The 19,625-nt window shown below is 40.1% G+C and overlaps 1 protein-coding gene across 4 annotated transcripts in view; it reads right to left on the bottom strand.

Annotated features, from left to right (window-relative positions):
- The window catches only part of plppr1 (phospholipid phosphatase related 1), a 47,129-nt gene extending 40,348 nt beyond the window's left edge, over positions 1 to 6,781 (bottom strand). Inside the window, exon 1 of one of the 4 annotated variants that reach the window (XM_044174569.1) lies at positions 6,581 to 6,781. The gene's annotated coding sequence lies outside the window, so the exon portion shown is untranslated. Of the gene's footprint in view, positions 1 to 5,984; positions 6,504 to 6,580 lie in introns of those variants that run through there. The other 3 variants (XM_044174570.1, XM_044174567.1, XM_044174568.1) reach the window with 3 other exon arrangements.
- Positions 6,782 to 19,625: the final 12,844 nt, after the last annotated feature.

The raw sequence follows: 19,625 nt of genomic DNA, 5'->3' as shown, positions 1-19,625 counted from the left end.
GACTGATACAGACCCATGATGGACAGTTTCAAAACTGTATCAAAATTGATGCAGCAGAACGAAGAGATATCGTCTTTTTTTATTCCAAGCATTCCTTCCTTGTCAAAACAAACACAAATCTCCGACTGAACAGTTGGCGATCGAGTTGCATTGTGGGTTATGTAGACGCCAGGTTTAGACAAGGAAGAGGAATGCATGCAATAAAAAAAGACAATATCTCTGGTTCTGCTGCATCGACTTAGATACTTTTTTTTTTTTAAACTGTCAATTGTGAGTCCGGCAATGTTATAGGAGTGCAATGGTAAATCAGTGGTATACTCTTTTAAAGCTTTCCAGAGACCCTTGTTTTTGAAAACACACATGGTGGAATTTTGCTGTGTGTTTTTAATATATGTTAAGTAGGTGTTTCTTCATATTACAATTAAAACAATGCACACCACAATGAAGGTTAGTATCTAATTCAGGCCCTACCACTGCACTAATTCTAAATAAAGTTGTGTTGTCTTTGTACCGGCTCTGATTACAGAATAACTTGGGAATTAGCATCAACACTCGATTGTAAGGGATTGCTATGGGAATCACTTTTTATCTTTCTGACAGAAAGCTTAGCTGGAAAATCTGCATGATGCCTGGCAACGATATACAGTAGAGGACACAAGAATGACAAACACAGAGACATGTAAGATGAGATCTGAAACAGAACGAAGTTGAGAGTAAAAGAAGATCAGGCATATCCTTTTAGAAAAGAATCAAAACTTCTCAAACTTACAACAACAACAAAAAAACATTCCCCCCAAGAGAGACTTTCCAGTATGTGAGAAAGAGAAGCCAGACATGAAGCAGCAGAGAAGAGCTGAGGTGATATTAAGCTTGTTTCTTCAGATGCTGCTAACCAGCAACACTCTCACATGTACTCAAAAGCCTTCAAACACATTTCTGTATTTCCACATATCTTGGGTTTGAATCAGCTGCTGACCTGAGTTTCACCCTCATGTCTCTTTCCTGATTAAGCAAAGTGGTATTTGTCTCTGAAGCTCGTTTTAGCTCATCACCACAGCCCTGATCATTTTTGCCTGATTGTCATATATCTGTCAGCTCATGAAAAAACTGTCAAATTTCATTATCACCTACTTGATTATCACTAAAAATTCTCCTACTGAATAAACACAGTGCGGTGACATCTTAATGAGGTCAATGCTTTTCCGTTAACTTTTGATTTGAGCTTCCTTCTCAGTGCAATCTACTTTTATTGACTTATTGTTGATTGTTCATAGGGGGGCTTAAGGTTAAATTAGATTTTATAATATTGTATCTCTTCTATATATTTATATTTAAAATCAACAGTTCTGGTTAAGCTTGTGCAGTGAATTAATCCAGCAGGAATGGTAGCTGTTGCTTTGCATCCCAGCAAATGCCATTAGTAAACAACTCTAAATGCTTCAGGTAAATCTGCATATGTATAAATGTAAATTTTTAAGTTGGGAAAATGCATTTACACAATTGCTCCGAGGCTTCTGTAAGTGTGTGTGTTTTTACTCCGTGTGTTGAATGCTGAGTGATGCTGTGCAAGTTTTTCTCATGCTGCCTTGTAACATCTCCACATTTCGGTCTATATTTAGATCAAACGAGCTCTTGATCTCTGAGTGTTCAGCTATTTTCCAGCCCAATAACAGCCATCAGAACCACCGCAGCACCGTCCTCCTGACCCGGCTGGAGATGAAGAAGTCTTTTCCCTCCTTAGATTTCCCAATATTCCCACAATATCATGCTAGTGCAGCCCCTCATCATCCTTGCAATCGGAAGTACATTTCGAAATGTTTTACAGGACAATCTGTGTTTGTACTTTAGTTTGTGTAATGTGTCATAGCTTATTACTAATACCGCAACCATTTTAGGCACTCATAGAACTTTAGGACACTGTTGATAATTTTGTCCTTTTTATCTTTACCTGCTCTTATCATTTATGCCTCCAGAAGACACAAAGACCACCACCAAACGATTGCAGACAACTTCACAAAAAGTTCTGAAATCGACAAGTCAGATATTTACTCATTTAAATCATAAATCATTAAATCATTGTGCCAATTTTTGTATTTTGCTGAGGCAAAGTTATTGTTCAGCTGCAACATTTAACATTTGACAAGACAAGAGAGGTTTTACTCAGCTGGGCTATCGGCACTAGTAGCAAAACATTTCCAACGATATTCAGATTTGGGCGTGACACTCACAAGCTAACTTTTTAGCTTAAGCGGCGCAGAACGAAACATGCCAGCTTCACAGCACAACAGTTGTGAAGTCCGTCCGACTGCTTCAGAGGAATATAAAGGTGTGTTCAGATAGAACCCAAAGCAACTTTTCACTTTGCGTAATTCGCACAAATTCGACTGCTGGACTGTTTGTGTAGTCTGTGTTTATTAGCCCCAAACAACCAATGTATCAACTGTATAACCATTAGCTTTAGATAGCTAACTAGCTAGCAACGCAACCATTGTGTCTGTGTGTTTGTGACAACTCAGACTCTTGACTGACCTCAGAATTCAGCAGGAACACACATTCTTTCTGTTATTTCCCTCGAGCCTCTCTCCTTTTCGCGGAAACGGACACATCTTTGCCTCAGTTCACGCCGAATTTGCTTCTAATCGCGCCCACCCACATCTTTTCATTGACTTTGTATATATACACAATATATATACTAAATCATATATATACACAATTGCGATAACACTATAAGGCAAAAGAAATTACTTCACTCTCACTTACTGTATGTTTATCAGTGTGCTCACCACCTACGTGTCCACACAAGCTCAGCAGGTCCAGTAAAGGTAAGGGGTTTGATGTTCAATCCAAATTAATTAATACATGAATTCAAATTGCTGCAGGACAACATAGAAGATTCATTACAAACAAACATGACCATGCGACTTCACATGGAAACTAGTGATAATTAATTAAACAAACCATATTACTCTTCACCAAACCGTAGTGGTGTAGTGGTTTACCTTTTTAAATGAAACTCCTGATCTGTTTTCAGTGTGTACCCAAATAAGTAAATTAGCAATCTCAAATTCCTCCTTAAAATGGTCAGTTACAATGGATTAAAAAAACACAACTAGGGCTCTCAGCCAGCAGGGATATTTGGCTGCAATTTCAAGTATTTCTCCATTAGCACCCATTCGTATTCTGACTAATTACATACACAAATCTGGGCTGAGAAGCTCGCGCTGCATTCTGGCATGCTACAAATACTGGGTGTATTTGTGTATCTGAGCCAACAACATACCACTTTTCCCTCATATTAATCAAGCATCCTTGTAAATATAGATGTTTAGCCACATTAGCTGCTACTCTATTGTCTGGCTTCTACCAAGCAAAAATATTCATGAGGTGCTGCCAGTGTTGCCATTCTTCCTGTTCCTCTCTGACACCATATCACCTGTGTGTATCAGACTTCTTATAGATAAAGGGGGGGGCACTCAGCCTCCAGAGGCAGGCCTTATCTCACCTTGGGGGTTATCATTCCCCCCGGAGACATCATAGTGACAGATCTATTGCCCAATCTGGACACCCCCACTGCACTAATAACACTGCCCCCACATCTAGTGGTAATGAAATACTTGCTATCAATGGACCATGGAAAGGGTTTGTGTGTGCGGCAGTCTGAGCATGTATGTATGTGTGTGCATGTGATCAATAGCCAGTCTCTAGTGTGGGAGTGGAGGAGGCGTTAGATATCAGACTTGGGTTCAGAGGTCAGTCCTTCCTGCAGTCTCACTACTATATGTCCGTCTGGTGTTCTTTTTTTTTTTTTTTTAACAACACGAGGCATCTGCTGGTGTCTCCCTGTAATTATTGTAATTTGTAACACATTTCAGAACAGCACCTTGCAACTAATATGATTATTTCTCCACATGTTAAGTGCACTGTAGCAGCTTTGTGTATTTGTGGCGCCAAAAGGCTGCAAGAAATAACTGAAATATTTTATTCTAAACAGCCAGAAATAACATCTGTTTGTGTATCCAGTCTCCCCCGAGCGCTCACTCACTAGTGCTCAGGAGGCATGTAACATTTCACTTGTATGGTTTTGATTTATCACTCACTATGTGAAGAGGTAACCATACAATAGAGCTGAATTTCATTTTGACAAATCTCATGGGATGCTCTGCTCTGTTGCAGGCAACCCTCTGGTTGTCCTTCACTTGGAGATTTAGGATGATAAGACAAGCATATTTTGGCTATAAAATCTCGCCTAGTGCAGCTTTATTCTAAAAGTTGGGCTTGCAGGGTGAAATGTGGCAGAGCCGAAACTACACACAAGGCACAAAGATTGCAAATAGTAAATTTGAAATTGAAAACAAAAACATATTCATTGATGTTTATCCAGGACCAAAATGAAGCAATAAATGCAGCCAAAGATGGTGACTGTGGTAGCCCTACAAAGTGTTTTACCACAATTTTAACCAACTACAGATCCAAATTATCCATCACACAGGAATAAATCAATATTAGACTACTCATGAATTGTCATTAAATAAAACAAAATGTAGGCTGAAACTACTGATAAGCAAATGACATGTGACCAACACTAAATACTATTAATGACCACAATTGTGATGAAAAATGAACAACAACAATATCACTCATGATTAGTTGAATAAGTGTTGATGTTAGAAACTGAGATCCCACATCAGAACACTTGATGCTGCTGATGATATCACAGGCAAACATCACTACAGTATATCATTGCCAGGCATGATGATGTCATTGTGACCTCAGCCTGTTTTGTTATCTGATTGGTCAAAAGTGACATAACCTTTCAAGTAAGGGTAAACACACACAAACGCACCCTACAGCAAAACAAGGCCTTCTGTATGAGTAGTATAGACCTTTAACACATGCACTCCCGTGTGCATTCAGTTGAGCGAGTGAGCACTTGTATGCAAGATGGATTTGCATACTCAAAGCTACAACGTACACACACACACACATACTGTATAAATGCACACTTGTGACTTTATGTAGAATGGCATGATAGGAGTATGCCAAGAGGTGTCTTGCATTTAGCGGGCCCCTGAGACAGCCAAGGAAAGGCTCACCTGATGCCCAGCCACCTGCCATCTGTCTGCTGAATAATACCTCTTGCCTGCTATACTACAGGGACGAGCTTGAATACACCTGTCAAATATAAACACACGCAGCAAAACGCACAAACGCACAGCTTCCAGCTACAAATAGCTGGTAGAAAAATGTGCCTCTCTGGCTGGGTGATACTATCTTATTTTTAGTGTCCAGCCAAGGGACACAAGGACGATTCAGTACAAATGGCAACGTGCACACAGGCAGTTAGGAAGTACAAAAGCAGCAAAAGCAATATATCCATCCCCATCACTGTGAATGTAGGCAGGAAATACAATCCGCTAATTAGAGAGCAGGTGATTCAAAATAAGCAGTGCACTTTTTTAGACAATAGATTTGGGCAACACTGACTTCTGCTACATTGAGGGTCCAGTAACCATTTGGTTACTGGTCTGCTGAGCATTCAGCTCATCTGCAGTGCCTCTCAACTGTACATTCGCAAATAATTTGATTAATTTTGTTGTTATTCAGCCCAGATTTTTTTTTTTTTTTTTTTTTTTTTTTTTTTTTTTTTTTTAAATTGTATTGTTTGGTCACATTCACAACCTTATATACAACTTGAAGCTGAAAGTAAAACACATTCCTCATGCATTTGGACCTTATGTGGTAGCAGAAAGCAGCTGCATGATGAGTGTATAGAGGACCAAAACAGCTTTATCACAAAGAAGCCCTGCCTTTACATCAGAAATCTGATTTTACTCTTATAGTGTTGGCATTAGCACTAACAGAAGATGAACTTTGGTTCTTCTAATCATTCTCATTAAAGCCAAAATAAAGGCTGCACATCTATAGCACGACTTTCTGAATATGATGATAGGAGAAGCAATCAACTGAATTAATTTCAAGGTTACCCTAAACCGCTCATCAAGGCATCTTAATACGCATGGGATTCCAGTCTCTCAGTCATCTGAAAGGGATCAACTGCGCTGTGCATGTCTAGGGGGGCTGGTTGAGGAGGAATAGCCACCCTCTGATGGTGGGGGGCGGGGAGATGGGCCAAATTTTTCTTGCTGGACTAGAGACACATTTGCTCGGCAACGAAGGCGGAACATTTGCACTGATGATTTGCGCTTACTGTTCTAAACGAGGGATGCGACAGCACTCAAGACACATAATATCTGCAAAATTCCTGTTTGCAGGAGCGTAAATAAGGGCTGGAGGGCGGTCACTGTTGCTGCTAGAGACAGGTGTCTGTCTAAATACCGACATCGATTCTTTACAAGCATTAAAACACTGTTCTCCACACATTTCTCACTGAATCGGCGGTGAAATCCGTTCCATTCACAAAACCGTTTTCATTACGATCCTCCATTCGTTTTATCTAACGAGACTCCCGCGTTGTAACTTGATTAAGGTCCGAACTTGCTTCAGCAACAGACAATAGCTGTACGGTCCCGTTTCCCCTTATTTCTCCCCCACAGCTTCTGCGAGCATCACACACACTTACCGCGATGGGATGAAGCAATATTCCAGAGAAAAGGCGAATCCATTAAAGAAAAAAAAAGAGGAGGAATGGGCGAAAGGAACCCGTGAGCACTCCCACTACTACGAGTACTACTACTCCATCGGTTCAGCAGAGCCACCGCTCTCGGTTTGTGACGGGGATCACGCAGCGTGTGAGCGCGTGAGCATGGATGCTGTGCCTCGTCGGGGAGGGGGGCGGGGACAAGACGCGTACTCGGGTCCAGCGGAGCGTACTTAATTCTGTGTAGGGACCTTGTGTTACAAGCAAGTCGGCAGTCTGTCCTGCATATTCTCTCAGCCATCCTGCCCTATAGACCCCCGGGTCCTATAGGAACCCCACCTTATCCCACAGAGGCTGCATGAGTCTTTTCAACCCTGCTTCATGTTCATGGGGCTTCACACGTTCATAGTTAGACAGGGTGAGTGGTTTGCTGAGTTGTGGCTGCTGTGGTAGCCACCTGCTGATGTTGATATGGGAGTGTTGAAGATTCAAACTGGTACCATTTGTTACACAGTCATTTCAATATAAGCCGAGATGTTGTACTACTGTATTCAAATTTGACATTTTGTTTGCCAAAAATGTTTCATCATGTTTTCCATCACAATTTCTCTCAGACAATTATGGAGCACTCAAAGTCTAAATAAATAGTAATTGCCAAGAACCCAATGAAGCAAAATAATACATCTATTATATATAATAGGAAACTCTAGGATTACTGTTTGCCTCCCAGTCGTTAGTTTAAATGAAGAATTTACCCACAAAACAGCTACTGTGGATAGCTGGATAGCACGTGTCAAAATAGCAAGATTCTGATATTAATAAAGAATTTACAGGCTGGTTTTATGATTGGTTGATATTTAGAGATACTTATCAAACTAACAGTGTAGTGACAGCCAAGACTAATTGTGAAAAATTAATGTGGAAGAGCCTTAAAATGCAGTTCCTCTAATAGCCACTAGATGTTGGCTCCAAGACAACACAGACTGTATTGAAATGAGTCAGCAAGAAAGAAAAAACTCAATAAATCTTCCAGACTCGTCAGTTTTACAAAAAAATGTTATTGCTTGATAGCTAATGTCACCTTTGGTTATGTATTAATGGGATTCTTTTATTTAGGTTTTTAAGAATTGTTAAAGTACGTTTTTGCCTGTTTTTACTTGATTGACAGGTTTCTCGTGCTATCGCATTTAGTCATGGTGGTTTTCGATTTCTAGTCCCCCCTCGGCTCCATCCAGTCTTCACCCTCAGTGCCCGAATTTTAAATCTTTGGACTTCAGTATTTCAAATCCAAAATCCAGACTCAAAGTCATAGCATCATAGACCAATTTATGATTTCACAAATGCTATGTCACTGTCCCCCAGTGTGTTTTTATATTTTAAAGCCACTATGTGTAGGATTTGAAAATGTCTGACTTTGGTGCCATCTGGTGGTAAAATTGGATTGGAGTGGACCCAGAGACACAGAAAATGAATGGGACCAAAACAACACATAGACTATGATTATAGCATAAACTATGCTATAGTATATATAGTGTGTATATATAGCACATACTATGCTATAATCACATAAATGTTCATCAGCTACCAAATCAAGCCACAATATACAAATGGTTTAAACAGACCAAGATGACTCAGGCCACACTCAGGCATCGGACACACACTCGAGGATTTAAGGCCCATTCCCAGTGAAACTAGACAACTGTCGTCTCTGTCTCCCCCCCTTTCTTCATCCAGCTGTTGCTCTACCTTATTGCATAATATATCTTGTCTCAAAGCAAAGTCTAAATCTACAGTCCCACCTCTGTGACCCAGCTAGTTGTAGCATTAGCACTGTGAATGCACTGCTGCCAAAACTGGGACAGACACGTTGGAGTGAAACCAGGGTGCCCATCTCTGCTACAAGACATTACTGAAGAAACACTGGTGTGTTCAGTGATCTAGATTCAGGGAGCACGCTACATTACACTCTGCGTCCAGCGCCCCCCCTTCCAATCCTCTGCTTTTTCAGCTTTTTCAGCCCAGTTCTTTCACTCCTCCCCTCATCTCTCATATGTGGCCTTCAGTCACATTAACCAAACTGAGCAGAAAAAGTGATATTACTGTAAAATCATAAAAATGTGCAGTCAGCACAAGTTATAATTAACAATAGTGCTGAAGTGGTTTGAAGATGTGGTGGATAAATTTGGTACTAAATTTAAGGTGTTGCACTGGATCTTAACGGGGGCAGCAGTAGCCTAGAGGACAACAATCAGGCTTGTGACCGGAGGGTTGCAGGGTATAAATTCCTAGATTATCGGAGAGAATTGGCAGGGGACGAGAAGGAGTGGCAAACTCTTATCTAAATAACTGCCAATGCACTCTTGAGCAAGGCATTTTACCTCTAATGGCTCAGGGCATCTGTCTAGTTGCTGACAGCAGAAGACTGTGGATTTATTGGTCAGTGCTAAGATATATTTGTGCGGAACTGCTTTGGTTTATGTGCTTCGTATACTTTTGGGTAGTTTAATCTATAATAATGCACCATGTTTTAAAACTGATCATATGTTTTACATGTAAAGTTTAATCTTCAAACTTCTAACTAGTAACTTTAACTGTGAAATAAATGTAGTGGATTAAAAGTATATATGTCTCTGTGAAATGCAGTGCAGTAGAAGTAACAAGTAGTATTTTTAATTTATAATCACAGTTCAAACTTCCTGTCTCCCTTCAAAAAACAAATTTTATGTGGTGGTTATGAAACATCATGCGATCTATCTAATAAATAATATATATAATGGATAATTGTGTTATCTAGACAGTATGTACATAGAGTTTATTCATTTCAGGTTTCATTTTGGAAAGTTCAAGTTCCCAAGGTTATCCCACTGGAATGCTGTCGGCCGTGGGAAAGAGTTTCATCAAGTTGTGTTTACGAATATTCTGATGGCACTCTCAGCAGAAACTGTTTACTCACAGAAATGAATGTGAACTGAAATGTGGGTGGGTTTTTTTAATTAATCCTGTAAATGATCAAACAGTGGTAAGATATTGAAGAATGTGAATAATAGCCACCATTGGTGCAAGTAAGAAGCCTAAAGACAGGGTCAAAAGGTTAAGCTGCGTTTTGGGAAGACTTGAAAAATGTGTATTAAGGCATGAACCAAGTATGGTTTCTTGTGCCAGAATTTACCAGTTCCAGCATCTCCAGTTTCTCTGCACCACAGTGCCTTGAGTTTAAAAGGACAACAACTCATGACTCATCCAGTCAGCTGCAGTCTTGCAGGGGTTAAAAAGGCTTGTTGACAAGAGAGAGGTCAACTGAGAGTCACTGAAAAAAAAACGCTTTAGCCAAAATCACGCAAACAGGTCAGTAACGGTGGCATGCAGAGGGGCATTTCAGTGCATTTTGACTCGTCAGACCTTGAAGTAGACAATCTAGAGCTACAGCAGTTTCATGAAATGAGAAACTGTTTCCTATGGAAACCCAGTAGCTGAATTTACAGTAACTGTATTCATGTCCGCATTTTTCCTTAAATCTACTTAAATTGTCCTATGTGACACATGCAAAACAAAAGGAGCCAAAGAGTGAACAGAGCTGAGTATGTAGAATCAGGCCTGTGTTCCTTATACACACTTGCCCCGGGGACTACACACACATTCACACAGAGAGAAATATCAGCTTTCACTACATATCACACAGTGTGTATGCTTGTCATCTCATATACTGTATGTCTGCTGTTATTCTCTCCACCTGCTAAAGAAGCTTCACACAGACTCAACAATATAGTGTAGAGTTTCACCAATATTATAACAGAGAGAGCAATAAAGCATGTTGGGAAGGAGATGATTGGAGGGACACACAATAACAAGATTGTGTTTTATTGATAACCTGACCTACTGATGCATAATGATACACCAAAATCAATTAAGACCAGAGTCTAAAGTGAAATATTTATTAGGCTGATCTAAAGTTTAGATGACCTGGCTCTTCAACCCAGCTACTCCTCCGCTATTACTAACTTGCCCTCACTCACAACATTGGGAAACGAGCGCAATGTCTCAAAATATAATTCATATTTTACACGTAGGAAAAAGTTAGCAAAAACTGTTTCACAACCAAGAAATGACAACATGGAAAAGAGTGACACATTTATAATTTATAATAAGGACGAAGGCCGGAGTGGCAGGAACAATTAGAAACAATTGCTGAGAGAGAAGTGTAATTACGTGCACAACAAGGCTATTGGAAAGCAGCAGCGATTAAAAATAATGTCTGCACACTGACTCTGAACCACACATTCATTTAGATAGATAATATTTTGATATCAACTGGATATTTGTCACTTTAAAATGCTTTAAAAGTGGTAACCACACCTATACACAGTATATCAATTAACAGTATGGTAACAGGTAGAGTTAAACTATCAAGCCTGACCAGGGAAGTAAATAGATCAATGACATTGTGTTCAGTTTCCATGTTGTAACAATTAGTTTTCATTTTCAGCCTTAGTTCTTGTTTTCCCAGGAAAATCGCTGTTTTAGCTCCCCAAAATGAACACTAATCTTGATACCTTGACAGAAATCCTAATTTACCTAAAAGCATAACCATTAGCTGATTTCTTTTCATGTAACAAACTGGTGAAAGCGGTGTGTTCTTTTCATACTATTGCCACATAATCCCATTAACGGCAGAAGAAAGTAATCTTTATGTTAATAATGTCCACAGTGTGGATTCTGTATTTCAGAGTCTCTGCTTATTTCATTACATTTTGTGAGGCAAGTGATAGTCACACTCCAGATCTCCCTCTTCAGCAGTTTGCCAACTGCCATGACCCTTCTCTCCAGCACTCGGTTAAGTGTCTCAGTGGGTTTCAAAAGACTCTTCCACACTCTTTCTCCTCACTGTACTCTGAATAAGTGGCAAAATTTGTACAACGATCTACTTATTGATGGAGCTTCAGAGTTGTGCTGAGACTGCTATGTGTGAGTGTGTGTGTCTGTGTTTTGTGTGGGTGTGTGTGTGTGTGTGTGTGTGTGTGTGTGTCCAGAGCCCCATTATTCAAGAAGCTTATTGATCGGAGGGTGTTTGATTTCTCGGCGGCTTCTAAGTGGTGGGCTCGTTTCCATGGCAACGTAACAGGCTGGTCGCGAAGCACCGGCCTTGGCTGTGATCAATGTTGCTGGAGAGACTTGCAAACGGCCATTCACACACATACATGCACACACACACACACACACACACACACACACAGCCTAAGGACCAGACATTGGAGAGGTTTTAAATGTACTACTGTCTGTTTCCAGTGCTACCCAGAGATTCCCTCTTTCTTTGTCACAACTGGAAGTAATGTACATTTAGAAAACAGAGTATCAATTTACAGTGGCCTAACTCCATTTTATTAAACTATGTAGGATATTAACTTGACAGAAAGTACTGTCCTGTAAACACAGTAGCTTGATTTAAAGGAAATATATCCCCTCAGATCTGCTTAGGTTTCATTTTGTGATCAAGTGTTGCATAATGTTAATTACCAGCAGAGTTTCAAAGTTTCAGCTTTCAGGGAAATGTGAAAACTCCAGCAGCTTTCAGTGTTTACAACAAATGTGTTTCTGTGTTAAGAAAGAAATATAACAGACTTAAAACTGATATTGATATGTGCAAGATGCATTAGCCAGTTTGTGACCAGTGCAAACTAACTGGATTGACTTTGATCACACTTGTGAGACAGTTTGCTTGCATAAAAAAATGGACAACAATTTTAAGTGTGGATCTGACTGACGTTTAAAGGTCAAAACTTTCACAAACATTTTCCTGATGGATACTATATGGTGGACATCAAGTATCATTTGATAGGTAGGTCTTAAAGATGAATTTTCAGACCACACAGTTTACACTGAAGCAAGTAAAACCAAATTAACCTAGCCTAAATGTAACAAAAAACAAAATTCAGTGTAATCTTAGTCAAAATAATTGAATGCACCTTCAAACCACAAATATTGAGCCAAAAGATAATGTGCAACAGCTATCTGACAAAAATAGAAATTATATTACATATTTTTTTAAAACTGGTGTATTTCATAAACCATGTACTGTGTTGCTAAGTAATGTGATTAGTTTTTCAGTAACGAGTAGTGTAAGGGATTACAGTATGATGGAGAGCGGATTTGGACTCTTTGCGTTCAGTGGATAGCCTGGTCTGTCGCGTTAGCTTGGTGCAGGGGTTGGATGTTGAGCGAGGCGGTTAGCTTCTACCAAAAGAGGAGAAATGTCCCTCCTGGAAACAAAGAATGTGCCTTCGGCTAACTCCAAAGTTGTCTTATTTAGTTGCATCCTCTTAGCTAGCTTACTAATGTTAGCCACGGGTAAGGCTACATTCAGGAAGTGGTGCTGCATGCAGTCACTGGGGCTAAGCTAGCTATTGATGGTCAGTAAATGCCTCCAGAAAATAGTTAGTGTCTGTGAGCTACTGATTAAATGCAGCAATATATTAACAAGAAAGTTGATTTTGCCTGAAATGCAATCAAACATATTCATGTATACTCATTCATTCATATCAATTATTTTATTATTTTTTTTATTTGTATGCATATTGTTTAACTGAGATTTTAATCATTAGGGATGACTTTCTCTGAAAGGAAAATTCACACACAGGCACAAATATATAAAAACAACAAAAAAAACATGCATCCACACACAACCTGTTTTGTGTGGGAGTCATGCTGATCTGCTGCTATAAATAACTTGGCTCCGGAGGTTGTCGTGGCAACCAACAAACTGATGCCAGGGTGGGAACGCTCAGCTCCTTGAAGAGAAAAGCACATTCAATGAGGGACAAGCGGTGACAAAGGGAAGATGTAAAGGAGAGGGGAGGTATAGGGCAGGATAGGGAGATGGAAAAGATCAATGTAGAGATAGAGGAGAGGATACAGAAGAACATGAGGGGTGAGAGGAGAAGGAAAGATGTAGTACAAGAAATGAAGAGCGCAAAGAGGAGACTGGAGTAAAGAAAGGAGAGAAGTGAGATGAGAAAGAAGATTGGAAGAAGATCAAGGAGGAAAGAGAACAAGAAGAGTGGATGGGAAGAGGACCAAAGAGGAGAAGATGGAGCATGAAGAAGTAGAGACAAGAAGGAGGAAGTAAGAAGGAAAGATGGAGGGAAGGGGAGTTGAGAGGGAAGAAAGGAAACTGAAGTTATTACTATATAATATTTGACAACATGTTGTAGACATTATCTTATATAATGTGCCCAATTTGGTCAAGAGCTTCAAGGGTTAGATGAGAAGATTGATACCACTCTGTCTGTTCAATATGAAGTTGGAGCCAGGAGATGGTTAGCTTAGCTTAGCATTAAAAAATGGAAACAGGGGTAAACAGCTAGCATGGCTCTGTCCAAAGGTAACAAAATCCGCCTACCAGCACCTCTAAAGCTCACTAATTAACATGTTATAACTCATCTGTTGTGGTTTTATGGGGGGTTGTGTGCATGACTATTTCTTTGCCAGGAGCAGTGTTGTGAAGTCACAAGAAATAGTCCTTTTCCCATACAACTCTTAGCAAGAAAGCGCATAAACATATTTCCCAAAATGATGAACTATTCCTTTAATGGAACTCTTAATGCTACAGCATACAACGATACAGTATAACTCCAACTTTAGGGCAGATTCTGGGAAGTTCGGGGAAGGTCCCCATCAACAAAATGAGGTCCATAAAGAAATATTTCTCACAGGCCTTATCACCCAACTTCAGTGGCTGACCGCACTAATGCTGTTTTGGCTGAATGGGAGTAAATCTCTGCAGCCAGGTTCCAAAATCTTGTGGAAAGCCTTCCTAGAAAAGTGGAGGCAGTTATAGCAGCATATTAATGTCCATGGTTTTGGAATGAGACGTTCAGCAAACACATATGAGTGTAATGTTCAGGTGTCCAAATACTTTCAGCTCATATCATAAAAATCCTGTCAGACTGTTTTAAAAAAAATGTGAAGTTAAAGACAAGTGACGAACATCTTGACTTCAAATATTCCTATGGACTGTCAACAGACATGTTTACCTTTTCCAGTTTATATTAAAAATGTAATCCGCTAGTACTAAAAAGAGGCACTATCCCATTTCATTAGCCCCCAAACCTCCTGGCCTTGCAGGACAGATACTGGTGCTGACCTACAGTCTGTCTGCCTCCAACCCCCGGACTCACCCAGCAGCTGTCTGGCTTAATATGTGGCGTACCGCTGTGTGAACCGACACTAATGCTGACATGAAGCTTTAACGGGATCACAGAGAGAGGAGGGGGTGGGTCGTGGCTGGGAAGAGAAAGGGTGCAGAGGGCAGGATTGATGTGCAAGAGCTGCCGAGAGAGGAGAAGGAGATGTTTAAATGAGTGGGGAAAATCAGAGAGGAGGGGTTAAAGGGGAGTGAAGGGCAGAATTAAGGTGTATTCGACGGGGAAAGGCAGCAGGGAGATGTGTGAGGAGAGTGAGAGGGATGATGGGAAAACACAGAATGGGGACGTTCAGGGAGGATATGGGCTTAAGGAAGAGAGAGAAGGGGGTGCGGGGAGGATTAGTGAGGCAAGACAAAAGCCCAGTGCTGCAGAGGGAGCAGGAGCTTTTCATCTGCATCAGCTATAAATCATCACACCCATTCTGTGGTGTTTTTCTGTCCTGCTTCATTCTGTGTTTATCTGTTTGATCATAAACACAACCGGTGGAAAATCCTCTCTGTTGTTGTTGCCTCTGTTTCTACATCTCTCTCCATTTGTCAGTTTCTTTCCATTTCCCCGGCTCCTTTCTCAGCTTCTCCCCTGTATCTCTGGTTCTCCATCTCCATCTCTTTCTGTGTATTTGAAGACAGTGAAGGGGGATTTCCCCAGAGAAATCCCACAAGACTGAAGCCCTTCAGAGTGCTGCAGTAAAGAAGTTATCTTCTTTTCTTGCAACACAAGACGCAAATAAAATCAAACTGAAAGTTTTGCTTCAGAGCCACGTTAGTGTATAACTAACTTTTCAAACAATTTGTACGGAACTGGAGTATGGAGGCAGAACACAATTAAATCTGACATTTCAAAAGTCTCCTTTAAATTGTCCGCTGGTTGCTGCACTTGAACTACATCCAAACTATGAGGCTATGGATTTGATTCAGGAGAATATGCAGTCTAGCTTCTTTTATTACAGTCCTTGTGGAAGGTGTTTAGTGCTCAGAGTGGGACAGGACCTTCCACTTTCCTTCAAAACAAAAGAAAACAGCACATTTTGTACCATGAATGCCAGTTTTTAGTGCTGATGCAACTGTTACTGAACACATTTAATTACAGATGTAGAGAAAAAAAAATAATTCACACTGAAAAGAAGCAGAAACAGGAGCCCAATCTCATTCATTCTCGGAGTGTTATACAATTTCTGCACAATGAGTGGCCCAGTTTTCATATCTATCAAAATGAGGATGCTGCACATTAAAAGCCAATGACGCAAAGAGATGCTGATGCTTCAATCAGATAGATTTTTGTACTTTCTATGATCATCACAAACAAGTCACCAGGGTTAAAATGCTAATTAAAAGTAAAAGATGACGCCTGCTCACTGAAAACAGTCCACTCAACCCTGTTTTCCTAATGCTGATGATGATCAGACGTCACTTCTTGAGGTGAACAATATGAGCTGAATGGGAGCAGATGTTCTCTGAGAAGCCTGGGAAGCATGAATGGGCATATGATGTTGTTGGAAGAGGACTTTAAATGGTTGCCATGGCAATGCGGATTAAGCTATACACTTTGAGTTATAAAGATAGCAATTGACACACACAAAGAAAAACTTTTTGAGGATTTTCTTTGACTGAATTCATTCCCTAAAATGTAAAACCCAAATCCTAACTCTGCAGTAACCTTCTTTACTTAATATACGCACATCCTATGCTTAACCTAACCTCGGGCAAATTCATCATAATTCTAATCTCATCCATAAACCCGCAGCCTGACCCAAAAATAACTCCTTAAAATGTGAGGAGTGGCAGGATGTCCTCAAAATGCAGATTTCTCTCGGATTGTCCAACCTTGTGAGGACACTGTCCTAATAAGTATGGAAACAGACGCAAACGTGCATAAATATAAACACTGTCACACACTTTAGTGCAATTTCATACACAGGCCATAGGGTGCTCTCTCAGAAACTCTGTACCTTGTGGTTTGACCTAAAGGATGACAGAGGATTACACACACACACACACACACACACACACACACACGCGCGCACACATATACAAACTGTGTACATACATACACATGGCACATACACACCAAGGTGAGTTGGGCTGCTTATTTGTGTGATTAAATCAGTGTTGTAAGGTGGAGGAGGCAGCATTCATCTCCATTAGAGACTCAGAGGGTTGAAAGCTCATGGAAGCACTGTGACTCACACAAACGCAGACAAACGCACACACACACAGGGGACACAGAGAAGCAAACACATTAGTAATGGAGTTTGCTTAGGGCACTGAAGTGTCCAAAAGAGAAATATGAAAATGTGAATATATCCAAATACCCAAATACTTTATATTTTGTGGACTTTGTTTGATTCAATTCTGAATCCTAAGTGCACACAGTGGGCATGAGTCCCACACAGAGGATCTGAACTGTGATTAAAAAAAACTGTCCCCCACACCAAGAATGTAATTTATTTCTGGCAAGAGAAAAAATGTGCTGCCCATGAGGATAAATAATGTAGACTTACATCTGCAGGAGATAAATAATACAACATACAATGTTTTGTTTCTTCCTCTCCTCCCTCTTTAAGCATCTACAACCTTTTCTTCCCTTCCTCTTCTCTCATATTTTGTCACCTCTCCTCTCCTAACAGAGTCTCACAGGCCAGTGAACACAGCACAAGTACAAATGTGAAGCAAATATGACGGCCACCCATCTGTTCATGAATATCTTCCATGCTGTAAGATTCATGTGTCACAGAATAGAACAGAATATCTTTTCATCTTGCATTTTCATTAGCCCTGATGCTAATCCACCCTGCAAAGGTCACTGATGTCTCACTGAAACAACTTTGTCATCATAAATGCAGTGAACTGATAGGAACATAATGATTGATTGCAGCAGTACATTTTTTGTTTTAGATCATACACACATTGAAGCCATGCTGCTGACATCATAAATGTCAACACTAAAGTAATTACATTACTGGAATGTGAGAGGGCTGTAACATAATATGCATGGCTTGAAGTTGATGTTCTGTTGATGCCACTGAAATAACTCGATCCAGACACATTATATATATATATATATATATATATATATATATATATATATATATACATAGGCCTGTATATACTGACTGCATCAGTAGCTAACTTAACACACTCCTTCTCAATGAAATGACGACTTAAGGTGCATTCAGTTACCACCTCACCACCTCCAAGGAGAGGGAGGGCGGATGCCGTTCTTGTGAATGCGGCCATTAATTCCAGCTTGAGTTCACAATGGTTGAACTTGTCCGACTTGCCGCCACCGCTCACGGTGTGACCAAGGCAACAACAGAAACCACTCTGAGGAAAACAATGCAGGAGCTAGTTTTACTGGTATGAGGACCCTGAAATGTACGCCTCTTGAGCAACAGTGAACAAATATACTGTACGTTTGTTTAAAAATCATCATCAGCTTCAAAGTTGGATCATCAGACCAATAAACAATGTTAATAAATATTTGTTAGCTCTACTTTATGTTACAACCTGGTCTATGACGCTATATAATGAGATTAGTAGAGAAGGTACCTGTATAGGTTCTCAAAGGTGGGTATTCAAAATAGAGAAATAGAGAACACGATGGTCACTGGGCTGCAGAATCAGCTGTAGCAGCACACTGTCTGAAAGCACCTTTATTGTGGCTGTGACGTTATTATGCATCAAGATAAATGTGACATCACACTGCCTTCTCTGCTTTGTCTGCATCCTTTAAACATGCTTATAGTCTTCATAAACTGGGATGACTCTCCCGACTACTGGCAGTGTGCAATTGACATCTTACTGTGACATCATCATGAGTAAGTGTCTTCATTTCAGTGATTGTTACACACATAAAACAGATCCATTTTAAAACATCAAAAATCCTTTCATTCATAGTGAAAGCTTTATAATGATCTGTCATCAGTAATACAGCATTAATTCAATTAAAAATAAACCTAGCAAACCTGCGGCCAAGCTAATGTTCTGCCAAGCTTTCTCTGAAATCTCTTTGTTTCTGCACTCCTTTGAAGATGAGCCGTACAGTACAATGGATATTAAATATGTAGGCTTAAAATAAGTGCTCATATTTAACGGACATTGGAAGTAAAGGGAGGCAGAAAAGCAAAGACATTTTCCTTGTCTGTGAGAATGTATGACAACAAGAGAGAAGGAGTGGGAGGTGTAGCCTAAATTAAGGAGAGAGAATCTAAGAAGAAAGGAAAGAGGATGAAAAAAAAATAGATATGAAGGCAGGGGGATCCAGAGACTGAAAAAGGCTCACGCAGGCAGCAAAGCAGCAGTATTATGAAATGTATTATTTTTTGCAGCTGTGAGCCTTGGGCAACAACGTGAATCTATTAGGATACAGGATACAGATTTAGTGATCATTTTACAAAACAGGGTTGTTTAATGAGATTTTGTTTTGTAGCTCCCTTTATGCTACTCAATAAAAAAATATTTATTCTGTAGATCAGTGAATAAATAATAAGTCATAGAAATAATAAGTAATAGAAATGAAAACAATTTTAGATGGTGGAGTACTGAGGATGAATTTAGGAGCCTCACAGCCTGAGGGAAGAAGCTGCTCTGTAGTCTGGTGGTACGACAGCAGATGCTTCTGTATGTCTTACCAGATGGCCGTTTCTGAGCTTTCTTGACCAGAGTGGAGATGTGAGAGGACCATGTCAGGTTCTCTGTGATGCTGATTCCCAGGAACCTAAAACTATTCACCTGCTCCACCTTAGCTAAGTCTAACAACTGAAGAACACACACACAAAGTCAGAGAGAGAAACGGACATATATACACATACATATAGCCTACATTTGTAG

The sequence above is a fragment of the Siniperca chuatsi genome, linkage group LG18 (genome assembly GCF_020085105.1).
Source record: "Siniperca chuatsi isolate FFG_IHB_CAS linkage group LG18, ASM2008510v1, whole genome shotgun sequence".
Taxonomy (NCBI): domain Eukaryota; kingdom Metazoa; phylum Chordata; class Actinopteri; order Centrarchiformes; family Sinipercidae; genus Siniperca; species Siniperca chuatsi.
Note: the sequence above shows the minus strand (reverse complement) of the source record. Positions and strands in the feature narration are given on the sequence as shown.